This window comes from Tympanuchus pallidicinctus, unplaced genomic scaffold, assembly GCF_026119805.1.
Source record: "Tympanuchus pallidicinctus isolate F22 unplaced genomic scaffold, pur_lepc_1.0 scaffold1, whole genome shotgun sequence".
NCBI lineage: Eukaryota > Metazoa > Chordata > Aves > Galliformes > Phasianidae > Tympanuchus > Tympanuchus pallidicinctus.
Genome location: NW_026294618.1, coordinates 102,474,680 through 102,490,639, shown reverse-complemented (window position 1 = coordinate 102,490,639; position 15,960 = coordinate 102,474,680).

The following is a 15,960-nucleotide window of genomic DNA, read 5'->3' as shown; positions in this document are numbered from 1 at the left end:
AGCTATAAAACCTGGGAGAGGAGCACCAAGTCTCTGAAATTGTGCCTGGTCAAGAATTGATCTTTCTGCCCTACCTCAAGATGTAATCAAATGCTAAGCATCAAATTAAGGACAAAATGCCTTTGAGAGGGGTAGCAGAAATGTTGAGTCGACCTGAAGCAATGATTGAGCACCTGGTGGGAAGGCAGGACCAACCCAGAGGAGCTCAGGTGCATTGATTGAGCAGCCAGTAGGAGGGCAGGGTCAAACAAAGGGAGCTCAGGAGCATTAATTGAGCACCTGGTAGGAAGGCAGGGCCAAATCAAGGGAACTCAGGTGCATGCAGTGCATCTGAGTGTCTGAGGGGCTCCACCCCTTCCCAGACCTCATATAAGGGTTAACAGTGGAGGCTTGGGCTTTTTGTTGGAGATCCCTGCATATCTGAGCTCTTTTAGGGGTAAGCAGATTTTTTCTTTAATTTCTGTAGCTGTTGCCTTTGAGGAAATCTTCGCTTGTTGTAGTTTGTGGCTCTGCTGCTGTTGCTGCACTACTGTATTATGCAAGGTATCTAATAGAGCTATCTTCTTTGTGATTTCTCAAGTATTTGTTGGCTATCAAGGGATAGATATTGAGAAAAGAGAGTCAAAGCTATTGCTATCACACTGACTTTTGGAACTAGGGGTTGTTTTCTCTGACTCTTACAATTCAAGGTATGGTAACTAGAGTGTAGGCTCAGTGACTCAGGGGTTCTTTCTACGTTCTGTGTCTTATTATACATTGCATCCAATTATTGTAAGTTTTTTAAATAGTCTTAAAATGACTCTAAGTGTGACTAACCCTTAGTAGTACATCTTTGGATTGGATTTTTGTAGTAAGTCGCTCCAGTAAGAACTACAGGACTCTTTGATGTAGCAGCTTTAGAAACGTTGATACAAGATGGCCTCTTGTATGTAATATGTCTGACAATTTTGCTGATTTAGGTACTCTCTTTGATTTCAGTCCTTCAGTGTTTCTAGATGCCCAGTAAGTTTGTAGTCCCGCTGTGTTAACTGCTGTGTTTTATGTGAGAGTGTGAAAGAACCTCTGGCTTTCAAAGCCAAATTGTCCTCCTTCAAGACCTATGTGTAAGGATAGTGAAAACATGGCTCTTACAGTCACCTGTATACAGCCTTGTTTGTTGATGTCTTGCTCTGACTCTAAACTCCTAAAGCCTGTGTTTTTCCCTCCATGTGTAGTGGAAGATGCTTCAATTGAACCTCCCCTTCCTTAAAATTGGTATTGCATAGGGTGCACACCAGCTTTTTTTCAAGCTGCTTTTTTATGTGTGTGCTTGTATGCCTATATGTATGCATTGAAGGCTTACAGCTAGGATTGTGTGCAGTTATTAATCTCCGCAGAAATGTGCATTAAGTATGGAGCCAAAGCACAGAGGTAAGGAGCAATGATCAGTAACTTAGTACGCTGCCTAAGGGATGGATGGCAGAAGGCTGGGCTGCAACTGTACCGTCTGTCAGGAGATTTCCATGGGATGAATCTTATTCCACTCCAGGTTCCTCTGAGAACTGCCTGTAAGCCCAAAATGTATGGAGTTGAATTTTTTGGAGGATAAATTACAAGCTTCTGCATCTGAAAAATAAGTTGGTGGTAACTTAGACTCTTTTTTTACATTTGAGCTTTTTTGTTGCCAGCTTATAGCAAAGGAAGATCCTTTTCTCATGTGTTAGTTTTCTTTTTAGCTCAGGTTATTTACCATGTGCAGTCATGAATTAATAAAGCAACGGCTTCACATGCAGCCATGAAGCTGTGCACTTTGGCTTCTTCTAATGCGATCGTTTTGGAGTAGGGAGGAAGGATGGTGTTTATTAGATGATGTTTCTTTAAATCCCTCAAGATTCAGATTTTCAGCTCCGTCCCCACTAGACCTCTTTGTAGGTCACTTCTGTGTGGTATTCTGCTTGCACCCATGGTTTGGAGACGTCTGTATTCAAGTGACCTAAATTGCATTAGGGGAAACAGGGAAAGGGGGAGGGAAGGTCTGGGGGATGGTGGGGAAACAAGTCTGTCTAAAAATGCAACAAAATGCAGTTCTTTTGCCTGGAGAAATTAATTTAGCAATCAAATGGGTTTAATAAATTTTCAAAATATAGAAGACTAGGCAGAAAATATTGTTTATGTAGCATTTAAGATTGTTACTGGAGCTAAAAATGCAAGTTGAGTATGGCTGCAGAATATGAAAGTAAAAGAGTTTCTACAGTGAGATGTCTGGCAGGGATCCAGCATCATCCAGCAAGTGAACTTAAATTGGCTGCACTGATACAAAGTTCATATGAGTGAAGGAATCTTCTGGAAGCGATGGTCCCATTAGCGAAGTGATGTGCCTTTATTAGTGCTATGCAGCTGCAATAATCTTAATGGAGTAATCTAGTGTTCTTCCCAAAGGAAGATCTTATCTCATTTATTAATTGTCTTTCTAGTAGTTATGAGTTCATCTGAACTGGGATAAGTGTTCAGGCTGAGAATTTTGGTGCCAAAGAGTGGGTTTGGTACAGAGTATTGGTGGCTGTATTCTCAGCAAGGGGCTGTGCTGATCAGCTCGTGTCTTGCTGTGTGTTTCCTGCTGCCTTGACCACTGGCTATGTAAATAATCAGTTTGAACTGCAGGCTGGATTCATCGCCTGTTATTAATGCAAAGTATATATGCCTTCCTTCAGATGCTGGCAAGTGGCATTTAAATGTGCAGCACTCAGCATACGTGATGGAGATCAGCCTGTTGTGTGCATTTCTCATGCTGCTTCTGGCCAGAAAGTGAGGTGATGATTAACAGAGAAAGCAAACTGGATGCAGTTGTGGGAAACTCCCTTATTGAAACCTTCAGTAAGCAAATGTTTTCTGTATAGTCTCTGTGTGGGTTTTGTGTTTGTAATTTTTTTTTTTAAGCAGAAAGCAATGTAGTGAGAATGGGATTTCTCATTTCCCCCATGACACCTAGTCAGAAAAAAACTAATACCTGCCCTTTGCCCACTTATTTGTGGTACATACACCGTAGCAGCAATTTTTCAGTGCATCTTTGTGGGGGAGTGAAATGATGACAGCTTCTGTTGGTGCGAGGGGTGATGCTTAGAAAACACTGTGTGGCTTCTTTACTTTACAAAGATACTTTTGGGGACGTGTTGGTTCCTGGGAGAGTGTTCTGAAGAAGAGCCTTCCTAGTCCTCCTTTGCTTGTGCAAGTCATCTGGGGTCAGGATATGCCAGAGACATGAATGGAGGACATTCTGCATTGATAGATGAACTGACTCTTCATGATACGTAGGTGGACTGGATGATCTTGGAGATCTTTTCCAACTTTGGTATTTCTGTGATATGATTTCTGCCCTTATCAGTACCTTAGGGATCAAATGGTGTCACACAGCAACAACATATAATAGGATACTGATGAGAAGGTTCAGCCTCTGCTGCCAGTCCACCAACATCCACCTCTGACATCATGGGCCAATGTAATAGAACAGGAAGCATTACTTTTGGAGCAGACTTTGTCGAATATATTTAGTTAATATATATAAGTATCAAAACTTATCTGTTACTATTTTTATTAAAACATTGAAAAAGATCAATAAAAACATAAAACTAACGGGATAGCTTACTGTTTTTGTGGATTTAATGCATCAGTCTGGTTCAGCGGCAGATGGTAATTCCTAGCCATTTCTCGAGGTGTTTGTCAGACTTCTGATGGTGTTTCATTCTTCCTGTGCTTCATCCTTGACAATAATTGTTCACAAATGTGTGTACTGCCAAAAAAAAACCCAAAAGAGATGACCTGAGTCAGATGTGGTTGTGAAGTGATGGCTATCTTTCTCTGGGAAGAGAGCTCTTATAAAAATCTAGTAGAGAGGCATTATTGCATCTTTGAGTTGAATATCTGATTGCCACTCTACACATTGCCTTTGAAAATTCATGGGTAATGTCTTTACATCTTCTGAGAATGGAGTCGCAAATATAAATGGATCATTTTCCAGCCATCTTGAAACTTGCTTCTCAAACCCCTTTATCAAAAAGGAAAGAATGACTGCATAATTTTCTCTGTTCGTGGGACTGTGCTTGGCCAATGTATCAAAACTCATACTGTTATTTACTATCAGTTGAGTCAGTAGTGCACTGCATCCTCCCCTTTCTCTGGTTTCAGCCCAGACAGTGTTAACAGCACCCCAATGGGTGTTGATGGGAGCTGTGGGTGTGTGCCTGGTGCTAGGCCAGGCCTCTCTCTCAGGAGGGCAGAGAAGCTGCCATGATGGCATAGGGCAGGCTGCAGTGTGAGCTGTGCTGCAGGCTGTGGGTTGGACATGCCTGGCTTATGCCCTGAAGCAAAATGTATAATGCTTAGAGAACAGAGTGCAATTTTCTTTCTTTTTTTTTTTCCTTTGCTGCTGGAATAAATTATCATGTTGGAGTGCTGGACTTATCCCTAGATAGGCATCACCAGTAATGTGCATTTAGCAAATAATATCAAGTTGAAAAGATGCCTCTTGAAAATTTTATGGGTTTGCAACAAATGGAAAAATAACAGCATTTGAGGACTTCTAATATATTGTGTTTTCAAGATTAACCCCACTGATGCTTGCTTCTCTGCATCCTTCAGCATGGCTTTTTGTAGGTCATACAGTGCTGCCCTTCAGCCATATGGGCCTGTTATATTTTCTAATGGAGACTAATACACCACTCACATCAGGTGAAAAATCCAAGAGAAAAATAAAACCTCTACATCCCTAATATTCCTTTATGTCTTTGTCAGCAAAGAATGCTATTCTCTGCCCTTGCTTATGTGCCTGACAAAATACCACTAGGTCCGTGTGTGCAATATTCAAGTATAAACACCAAGTGCTCTCGGGTTGTATTTATGACCTGTTGTGTCCATTTCTTCCTCAAGAAATTTCTGTCAGGCTGAAATGTGATGTGTGTGATATGAGATCTGAGGGACATAAACCTGGAGGAACTGTAGAATGAAAGTAAACCCATCTTATTTTCTCCGTGGAGTTTGATTGCAGTATTCATGCTACATAGCTAAAGAACAATTGAAGTTAGGAAGTTAAACTTGGGGGACTGTAATGGAGTGAAGGCTGACTGGTGTTTACAGCTCTTAATGCTGTTGACACTGTAGGAATTGTTAGTTGTGAAGGAGAGTGCTTGTGGATCCAGGCTTTATTCTTTTGTCCAGCTGAAGAAAGAAAAATTGTTTGTCTGCAAATAATAGCTTATTACTTTTCTTAGGCACACACAAGATGTTAGATGTTTTGTACCTAAAGTGTATTTATGGAGTTTCTCAGTGCTGTGAAGACAGAGAATATAATTGATGTATTCAAAAGAAAGGAAACATCTTTAACTGCTAGGGGAAATGAAGAGAAGAAGGTCTGTGCTGTTGATCTACATCAGTTTAGTTGCCATGAATAGAATTAGGACAGAAGTTGGCTTGGGTCCACATTGCAGCATTTCAGCAGCTGCAAGCACCTATTCCCCCATGGCAGTTTGTTGAAGAGGTGGTGTTGCTGCTGTTAAGAGTTGAGCAAAATTCTATTTCCTTTGCTTAAGCTGTGTGCATACATTTGGTTAATGATTTTTTCCCTACTAGAGTTGGGTACCCCATGGCAGAAAAGATGATGCGAGTTACTGAATTTGGCAGCAAACTTCTATTAATCTTTCAAGCTTCTGAACTTGGTTTTGCTTCTCTTCTGAAAACTTGCACTGGTTATTTTCTTTGTTTTCTTTATATTAATGAGCTTGTCTCCACCCAGATTTTGAAGAATGACAAACCAGGTCAACTAATGCAGAAGAGTTAGAAGGGGAGAAGGGAAGCTTAGCTGAAAATTTTGAACTATCATGTCTCCGTGGAATGGCCTTTTGTGAGACTTATTCTTCCACTCAAAAGAAAAAGCAGATAACTTGCTGAAGAGAATTCAGATTTGCTGGCTGATCAATATCAAGGATTAGTAATGCTGTATTAGAAAAGACCTATGCTGTATGCTCAGGTCTTATTACCATGATGTTCATTTATCGATACTAACACTTGATCATATACAACAAGTTATTTGGAAGTTATTTTTAATGAATGTTCCTACATATTATATGGCTTGATCTGGCAAACCTTTACCCGTGAGGGTAGTCAATTGTCTTCAAAGATTTGCAAGAAGGGCCCATATGCAATACAACCCCGATTATCCAGATGTCAGGGGAGACATTGAATAAGTTCATATAATCGACATTTTGAATAATGAGGAAATTTTCAGTGCAATTAATAGATGTCAGGGGACATGACCATCTTTCAAATGACAGGGAGTTTTCAGAAAATTTAGCTTTTGGTAGCTGAGTTTCTAATGTATGTGCTGCTGACAGACTGAAATTGCAGAACATCTGAAGTGTGCCTATATATTCATAATAGCCCTTCCTGTGAAATCAGCCTTGGCTCTATTTACTGTGATATTTGCATTGCAGGTCAAATTGTCACAAGTGCTTAGCCTAATGTTGCTGTGTCTCTGCTGTTAAGGGTTAGATTCCTGCAACACAGTGGTAAATCAATATTTGAATTGTCTGAGGGAAAATACTATTTAGAAATACAGCAGTGTCAACTTTTGGAGTCTGTTTTTGTTATTTTGATTTGCTTTTGTTCCTTTAAATCCCATAAGAACATGAAAATTATGCTTAGGAGAAGAAGCCCTTGGAGATGATGACAGAAGAAGGGAGAATTCCAGACCCCTTTCTGTGAACGTGGAAATATGCCAGCAAACAAATGTGTGTGTCAGGAAGACCCTTTAAACTTGGAGCTGGTCAGTCAAAGATAATGCAGGGCTAAAATTCCTATCTTCTGATTGTTGTTCATCTCTGCACTGCCAACAGAAGGTGCTGTGGTGGGAGGTGCTGCTTCCCTTCTTCCCCAGATGGCTGCATGTGAGCACCCAGGGATGCATATGGCTCTGCTGGCTCCTTGGGCAGAGAGCACTGATGGTGGCTCTGATTGCCTGTCCTCAGGTTTGCTCTGCCATTGCTTAATCAGAGTTTATTTGTAACCATGCTAATAAGCAGTACCATCTTGCTAGCTTCTCAAATGCTGATAAGTGGCACAAGCAGAATTATGACGATTTCTGCCCTGAATCAAAGAGCTAATGTTTATAGGAAGCTGAAACTGATGCATCCATTTATTTTGGTGGAGAGATGAGCAATCACTTGTTTCCTAGGAAACATGAGGCTGTGCATATGCAGCTTCAAGCATGCACCCTAATGTTTTCCTTCATGTTGAGAGAGTAGAAAGTTCGTCCAATGAGATCCATTATGCTTAAAACAGAAGGGAAGATAAATTTGGGAAGTTTTTCTATTTAAAAATAGAAAAAGATATCATCAGTACTGCCAAAGATATGAGAAGAAGACGGAAATAATTCAAGAAAATAGCAAAAGTGTTCTTTCTGTCTATCTCGTCTAGGAGTCTCAAGATTTTTATAGTTGCAGAGCCATCTGCTAAGTTTCATGCATTGTGCAACTCTGCTACCTCACCATCATCTGCTCATTAATCTGCCTATTTGAAAGGCTATTTCTGAAATTCTCAGCCTCTGAACATCTGTCAAATAGCTGCCATTTGTTTTTTAAAACAGTAATATAATGTAAAGATTTTTATAGTAAATCATTTTGTGTGATTTCAATATTACTCAGCAAGAGCTTATCCTTTCATAAAGTGTTCACCTCCAGCTTGCCAGTAGACTAGACTACTTCCACCACACCCTACTCTAACTCTTTATTTCCTCTTAGAAGAATGAATGAAGCATGATTCGTGGTGATGTGTTGTGTCTCAAAAAGTAATATCCACACAGCCCCAGGAACTGAATGAGCAGTAGCTGCCTCTCAGTAAATGCTGCTGGAAGTATTATAGGTCTGAGAGACTTGAGTCCTCTCCCACCAGTTGGCCAGCACGTCATTACCTGATGTGAAGCTTGTGGGTGCCTCTGTGGTTCTTGCTCTGAAGTTTCCTGATGAATTTTTTTTAGGCATTCATTTCATTTTGCCTGCTGTAGGTGAGTCTCGGTAGCAGTGGATGATTCAGCTCAAGGATTGTGTTCTTTGGGGGCTCATCATTCTGTCTTGACCTGCGCTTCTAAATTTAGGGGCTAATCTCTGCAGGCTTCTTTGGGAGTGGCTGGAGTTTCCACTCTAAAAACTGCTGTGAAAGGACTCTCCTGAGCTGTTTTGAATTGCACTCTGAGTCTCTTTCTTCTCTTGGTTATGTATGGGGCTAAGGAGACTGTATTTCTAATTTTGCAGTTACAGATGAGGTACCATAAGATGGATGAGCTGATCTAATAGCCTGCTGATGCTTCCTGGCCGTGTGTTCCTGCTGTTTCTCTTGCTTCAGCTTGGGTGTTTGTGCTAACATGGGAGCAAGCTACCCCAGCAGCAAAGCAAATGGCACAAAGGCAACCTGAGCCTACTACCTAGGCTGAGGGTGACGGAGGGAGTGTCTCCCTCTAGGGTGGCAATGTTCAGCCATGCCTGTAATCCTTGATATCCTTTTGGTGTGGGATGTGTTCCTTAAATTAGACTAAAAACTGTCAAATCCTGGCAGTAGTGTGATTTCTCTCAGTCATTTCAAGACCAGCAGCAGCAGCAGCACTGATGCTTGCTGTTGCTTCTGACCCTGCAGAGGTTTGCTGTGGTTCAGGCTGGCTAGGAGCCAGTAGGAACGAAGCAGTCAGCTCTGCTGCTGAATTAGGGAAGAGGATGCATCTCTGTTGCAGGAATGCACTTCCTTTACTGGGAGAAATGGTCAAAATGCAGAATTCTTTTTTTGAAGGGCACTCCTGACTTCTTGGATGCCTCTTTCAGTGTAAGAGGTGCGACTACGTGTGCTGCAAGTAATTAAGAACAGTCTATCAGTAGCTAATCTACAATCGTGTTGGCAATAGAATTAGAAACCAATAATAATTGTGGAGCTATGAAAATGGAAGGCCCCTCAGTAAAGTGAGCTCAAAAATGTGCTCTTTTTTTTTTTTTTTTTTGATATTTGGAGATGAGTCCTCTGCAGCAGAAAGAATAGAACTATACCTTTTATTTGTAGCCCATTTCTCCATTAGGAGTAATCAGTAGTGCTACAAGCAGGAAGTTTTTCTAAGAAGAGAATACTTCACGTTGGGTAGAACACATCCATTTTTTTCAATGGCAGTGCTCTGACTCAGTAATTTCTACGTCTTCAGTCTGAAGTGTCTGGCATGTTGAGGGACATGGGCTATTGTCAACATGTCCGGAGTGAGGCTTCCAAGCAGCAATGGAAGTGCTCTTCATCCCGAGAAGTGATTTAGCCTTTTCTGTGCCTGTTTGTGGTGGATGAATTGGAGGAACAAACTGTGAAGGGAATTGCATTTGGAACAGGACAATGAATAATGAAGTGGTGACCTTCACCTTAAAATCAAAAATGAGATTTCTGCATCGGGCCAGAAAGTGATGGTCTGAACTCTGCAATTAACATTTCAGACTTTATTTGAAGTCAGTGATTCTGAAGGTTATCTTCTTGTGTAACCAAACGAGTGCACGTGCATATGGCTCAGTGGGGAATGAATCATGCTATGGATTAATTCTGGGCCGTGCAGTTGGATTTTAACAAATCCATCCAGTCCCATGCTGTGGAATGTGTGGACAAGGTTCAAGTTTGCACTGATGGAAAATGGAAGCCTGTTGCTATACTGAGTTCAGTTTGTTTTCACATGTGGTGTGTTGTCTATCTGGTATGTCTATTTTATTTATAGCTATGTAAATATATATTCCTTAAAAAGCTAGCTGATGATTTTCACATCAATATTGTTTTCAATGGAAATAAGCTTTTTAGTCAGCAGAGGCAAAGTTTTATTGTTTTGATCAAAAAAGTTTGGTTTTAATGAAATGTTGGGAAATGAAGATGTGGAGTTGTGTTTTTTTCCTGTAGAATCACAAAGAACTTGAGGCATTTGTTAACAAATTGCTCTTTGTTAAAAATCTTTTGAGTGAAAGGATATCACAGCTGGCCGAAACATTATTGTATGCATTCTAAATGCATTATATTTTGCCTTCTGAGACCTTGGAAAAGAACTTGCTTGTGGGCAGTAGGGAAAGCTGGATTTGCAGAAAGTGGGTTTCTTTTATTTATTTTTTACTCTTGTTTAGGGATTAAAAAAAAAAAAGACACTGGTCAATTTGCCAATGTTATCATTAGATCTGGCAGCTTTTGTCTGAAACTCTGAATGCCAGGCGGTCTTCCCTGTTTGCTTAGTGAAAGCGGGGGCCCACTTCACACTGTTTGCTCTGAGATTGGTGCTCTGACAGGCAGGCGTTTGTCCACGTTTTTTTTTTATTATTAACTAGAATAAGCAGTTTAATAACTAGGATTAAACCATCAGATCATGACAGAGTAGCATTAGCTGCGGGAACTAAGTTGGAAAGGATTCCAGATGTGATTAGATGAATACCTGCCCTTTAGGGGAAATAGTTGAGCAGGCCTCCATTTTTATTGGTAAGGTAAATGTTTCTTGGGCCATTCCAGGCAGGTATCCCAGGTTTGCACTTCTACAAAGGTATTGCAAATCCTTAGTGCCAAAGAATAGATTGTATTCTAGACTTGAGCCAAAAGTGTGTCTCCCTGATGAAAATCTACTGTTTTGCCAGAACACACAAGATTCTGCTATTGCTTTGAATAATTTAGATTTTTGTAATAAATGCAAAGAAGCATTTATAGCATGCCAGTAGATGAGTATTTCCTTTGTGGGGGGAGGAAAAGCTGTGGTCAGAGAGCTCTACCAAACTGCAATTCACTGAAGAATTCTCTTCTCACTGAAACACATGGCAAAACTTCTATAGGTTTCAGCTGGATCAAAAATGGTCTTGAAGTTATTCGTTCCCTCATCTGATGTAAGTAAAGAGATGTGTAAGTGTGTTTTACATGATTGAGTTTGTAGCGTATTGCATACAGATTACGTATTCAGCATGATGAGAGACTGTATTGAAGCAGGAGGAAAAGAAGATTTTTTTAGAATAAAAATGTTTTCTATCATTCTGTTTAGAAATTAAAGTGATATAATAACCTTGTTTGACTACATTACTGCAGCTCACTCTGTTAGAAGCTGGCAAATTCTGTCTTGTTCTTTTGAGATGAATGCTGAGAGTTAATATCTTTTCCATTATTAACCACTTTAGGCTATCCTTGCAGAAGTATGTGGGTGCCAAAATAACTGTGTAAATCTAGCCCTGGAGCACTATGATAAATACTACATTGAAATACTGTTCCAGACTTTTTGATGGGAGACATATTGCACAAGAAGGCCTCACAAATCTATCTGAAAACAGCTCTACTTTCTGCCTTGTCAATATATAAGAAAAATGAACTGGACATGAGGCACCAAGTTCCTACTGGTGACAAAATAAAGCGTTAAGTTAGTGTATATAACATCTTAAAACCTTTTCTCCTTGATCGCTCTCAAACAGCCTAATAGCACAAATGCCTCAGAGGATGCTAAAGTTCAAGCATAAGGCTTTCAGGGAGACATTGTCAAGGTGTCTCTTGCATCCTAATGACTTCAAGTCTTCCAGAAACTACCAAACTGACCACATGCACCTTTTAATTGTATTATTTATTTGCTCTCTCCCACTTAAAAGCTGTGATGGTGCATCTTGGTCTAGGGTGCCTGGAGGATCACAGAGAGGAGAACACGGAATAGTGAAAGTAGGTCCATTCTACCTCTGTTTCAGTGGATCTCTTCCGCTCCTTTTCTGGCAGTTGTCTGTGTAAAAGACACCAAACTTTCACTTCTTTCCTGTGGTGTAGAGGAGTGGTTTCTTGTGGTTGCAGAAATGCTTGGTGAAACCTGGAGTACTGCAATGCAGGTGGTCCTCCCAGAGAGAGGTGTGTAGTCCTGAAAGAGTCAAAGGAAGAAATACTGCAAAGATAGTGACCAAAGTTTGTTTGCATTTGATGCAATGTCTGAGTTTGTGTGGCCTGATCAGAAGCTCACTGAAGTCAGTCTTCGTACGAACCTTGATAGACTTTTGATTACTACTCTGAGAATTTGTTTTGGCTTCTGTTATTGAGAGATTTGCATGGCTGACATGAAATTAAATGAGGTCATGGAAGGCACTTTATTTCCATCACCTACAAGGAAAATAATATAGATATTTTCTTGAACTTCTCAACCCTCATTTCTGAAATCCTTCCCTACTGCACTGCGGTGTCTGGCTGTTTTCCCTTACTGGGAATAACACTCCTGTAATGCAAAACACGAGATGCTCTTAGCTAAGAGAGTGGAGGTGGTTTGCCCACTGAGATAACAAAAATGGAGTATGAGTCAAAAGGAAAGGGCAGTCTCAGCAAACAGTAGGTATTCAATAAAAGGAAGGGGTAGCAATATTCAGATTGATTGACTTTAGAAATACTCATAGCCCTTTTTGCCATAAGAAATAGTAAAATATTTGTCATCTTTCTTGGGGGTTGGGACTAGATTATCTTTAAGATCCCTTCCAACTGAAGCCATTCTAGGATTGTCCTGAGTGCAGAGGACTTTGTGGCTCTGATAACAAGTGAGATCATGACAGCAGTGAGGTAATCCTTTTCCAGTTTTTCTCTGTATTCCTAATGCTTCCAAAACAAATATTTAGGTTAAAAAAGCAAATAAAAAAACCCCACCCCAGGCCCATAGTTTAAGTAGCCCTTCATATTTTTATTACTGCTCTTGTAAGAGTTTTCCCCACACCTGTGGCTTTAATGAGGCTTGGAAAAAAAAAAAGTAGGAAAATACCAATATGCTTATCAGTCTGAATAAAAGCTTGTCATTTTTTGCAATTGCTCTGCAGCTTGCAAAAGTCAGTGAGCCTTTCCAGTGGGTTTTGCATCAGATTCCAGTTCTGTTAATCTTGAGGGGTACGGGAAGTGTGAGTGTGTGGGATGCTTCAGAATGGAGTTTTGGAGGGGCTTTTGCAAGTTCAAGCTACAGAAGAAGAGCCTTTCTGGAGAAGATGTGCTTTTGCTCCCCACTTTACCATATACATGTGGTAGGAGCAGCTGTGAAGGAAACACAGCAGGGAAACTCAAGTGCAGGATTGACTTTGACCTCTTCTGCTGCTTTGTAATCCCTCCTCCCTGTTGCCCCCTGAGACCCACAGGCTTCCTGAGGTGATGGATGACTGGGAGCAGGAGGGACCTGAGTGTAGCTGATCTGATCCTTTTCCTTGGAAATCTCCTTGAAACACTAAGAAGCCAAGCTAATGATGATTTTAAAAATGAGCAAATGACTTTCTCATGTTTGAGAATTTTAAAAATTGTCACGTGCTCATTTTTCCTGATGGTATCTTGTTTGATTAACTGGGGGGAGGGGGAAGGTGGCCTTTTCCCTCTTGTATATGTCATGAATTGCATTATATAAGCAGCTGCTGACAACAATTGATGGAGATAAATCAGTCAACCTGTGCTGACTTAGAAACAAAGTAAAAAGGCATTCATTAATGTAAGGGTTTTGTCTTAAATCTTTAGGTATGATTTTTTTTCTCCTCCAACTGAGAATAATATAGATGCTTTTGTCTCAAAACAGAGATCCAAGTACCAAATTGTTGAACAGATTTCTCCTTTGAAAATGCCACTGTCACTTGAAAATGCCATGTGCACAATGCAGCTGTCTGACTTCTCAGGTTTACAAAGAAAGAAGACCACACGAAGCCTATAAACAAGCTTGTAACTCAATGTGTAAAACTTCTATGTTTATTTTGAATGTTTGGAGACTTTTCTTTTCCATAAATCTGTGTTTGCTTGCAAAAACTCCTGGTCCTCAAGTGATCATATTGAATTTTGTAGCTTTTGTCATCACTTCTGTTCACACACTCTTCCACAAGTCTGAATAATGCAGCATGATTTTAGCATCAAATGTGTTTCTGCTTTACAGCCTTTTATCTGCTTTTTTCCTTACCACACAGTTGTATTTTTTTTCTTCCACCTCTCTTTATTCCTTCCTAGGAATATCTTTGTTTATTGTTTTTTTTTTCTTTGAACCATCTCCTCATTGGAAGTGGGCTTCTGAGTTTCCCATTCTAACCTGCCACTGAGGTGCATTCTTATTTAAAACAACCCTTCATGGCTAGTTCATTCAAAGGGAGGAACTGACTGAATGCTGCTGGTGTTAACAAATATGATAACTGCATCAGTTTATCATCTGACTTTACCATTGTCCTCTTCATTTGGTGTTCACTGGAGATTATGATCTTACACAAGTATCAATATGTGATGCTTTTATTCAGGTTTGGCCAAAAGAGACCTTTTGATAATAAATGCTCTGTTTCAGCTCTGTGTATATTGCAGTGCCAGCTTGTAATCTTGTGATGAAAATTTTGTAGTCCGAACAGATTTGGTCCAGATCAGTCATTGTGTAGCAAATCTCCAAGGAATGGAGATGAGCAGATGACACTGTTACCAAAAGCAGATCGGAACATGAGAAGGCCTTTTGCTCCTGGAGGTTCTGCTTTTTTATAGAGTGAGATGTAGATGGGTTTAACACTCATATCCTCTAGTCAGGACAAGTTACATTTTTTCAGGAGATCTTAGCCTTGGTCGCTGAATTTCTCAGCAAATAGCACAATACCTGCATCTCCTCTTTAAACTGGAGTTGACCTTCCAGCTTCAGCTAAAGCAGTGTTGAGAGGCATTGGACAGCTGCTATATTGCAAATCAAAGCTGGCTGCCCTTTTCAGTAGACTTGGCAATGTAGCCCAGTGCTTTCAGAGAGAGAGTTTAAAGGATAGTCGTTAGAGTAGCATAAGAAACGGTCAGCAAGGATCATCTTATCATTAATTGGTTTTTGTTGTTTTTTTTTTCCAGATGCCCTTCCAGAAGACTGGAAAAAAGAATTTTGGAAACTACCGTATTCCTCACTTTGTTGCTTCTACCTTCCAAATTCTGCTGCTGCTGAGACAGATATCTCTGCTCTATCATGGCCAGTCCTATCTCTGGAAAGGTATGTTTGCCACTTACGGTATGTTCAACATATCTTGCAGTGGAGTAGCAAAGAGTAATTATTGCTGTACAAGATGAAGAGATGCTGCAGAAAATTTTTGCAGGCTTTGCTAGGCATTTGGTTGTGTGCAAGTAGGTTGCTGAGTTCTGTGTGGCCTTAAGGGTTAGGGAGAGGTTCACATGTGTGGCAGCTCAGTGTCATTACGCTCCTAGCAGCTGAGCTTGATATCTCTTAGTGAATAAAACCACATCCTCTGCATAATGCATCAACTCTCAAAATGCCCAGGGTACACGACTTCAAGGATGTTTAACATGAAGTTTTATAGTGTGTTTAGCTGCAATATGCCTTTTGTAGACTATTTCCAGAAAGATTTTTTTTCATCAACAAACTGAACTGCTGCAGTTTTGTGCCATTTCATTGCTTTCTGCAAGCGAGAAGAACTTTGAGGTGACCACTGCTATTCAGCTGGCTTTGTGGCACTGATAGGACCCAGGAAGGGCCCTCTGAGCATGCTGCAGCTATATATTGGTCCATTTTCTTCTTGCAGGAGTTGAAAACTAATCTTTGCTTTGACCAGAATTCTAGGGAGGGAGCAAAGTAAGTGATTCTGAACTTGGTAGGATTCTTGGATTTACTCTTAATTCTGTGCAAATGTAGCAAACGTTAATAGGGAATTTACTGTATTGTTATTAATAGGGAATCACTGTAGGGAATTTTTTTTTTCCACTGCTGTCAAATAGACACTAAAGGAAGTGTTTTCACGGGGGTAGAGATGTGACATCATTTAGGTGTATGTGATATGCAAGAGGGCTATGTGGATGGTAACTTTCCTCTTAGTTGAGAATGCTTCTCTCTCCACAAGAGCCAAATGAAATGCAAAGCAGCTCCTTTCTGGGCCCTGCTTTTCTAGAAATGTAAAAGTGCTGGTCTGAGCATAGCCTGTCTTAGTCCAAGTAGAGCCGTGGAGAAGTGGATTGAGGAGGCTGAGC